The sequence below is a fragment of the Gavialis gangeticus genome, unplaced genomic scaffold (assembly GCF_001723915.1).
Source record: "Gavialis gangeticus isolate Ggan-Ray unplaced genomic scaffold, GavGan_comp1, whole genome shotgun sequence".
In the NCBI taxonomy this organism is placed as follows: domain Eukaryota; kingdom Metazoa; phylum Chordata; order Crocodylia; family Gavialidae; genus Gavialis; species Gavialis gangeticus.
The window spans coordinates 9,004,041-9,004,526 of record NW_017729005.1 but is presented as its reverse complement, the minus strand read 5'-3'; the positions used below and the strand labels follow the sequence as shown (position 1 = coordinate 9,004,526).

The window sequence follows — 486 nt, the reverse complement described above, 5'->3', positions numbered from 1 at the left end:
AAAAAAAAAAAAAAAATAGTCCTGGTTTTCCAAGCATTGTTCAGTCTGTGCTTCCGACTGTTCTTTGACATCAGCTCCACATGGCATGTGCCATCTGGAAAAAATCAGATCCTGTGCATACTCCTCCCAGGCACCTTTTATTCCAGCAATTGTTTACCTACAACTTTTTTTAACCCAAGTTACCATTTGCAGCTATAATCACAGAACAAGCCAGACTACTGCTGATGTTCCACTAATCTGCACCAAAATTCCTATTACCTACTCTTTTAAACCTGCTCTTTTAAAATTCAATTTCATTTCCCCCAGAGTCATTGGAGACTGGTGACATCTGAAAGTGCGTGAGCTTAATTGACATATGCATCTAAGTCCCAATTTACAGCAGCAAGGTAAAATCTCATGATGCATGATTAAGAATGAGGTAAGCAATGCCTGGCTACCACTTGGTTTAAAAAAAAAAAAAAGCATAAAAACAGATTTCACAATTGT

The 486-nt window shown here is 37.7% G+C and overlaps 1 protein-coding gene across 3 annotated transcripts in view; it reads right to left on the bottom strand.

Annotated features, from left to right (window-relative positions):
• The window catches only part of CREB5 (cAMP responsive element binding protein 5), a 427,781-nt gene that overhangs the window by 89,255 nt on the left and 338,040 nt on the right, over nucleotides 1–486 (bottom strand). The window lies entirely within an intron of this gene.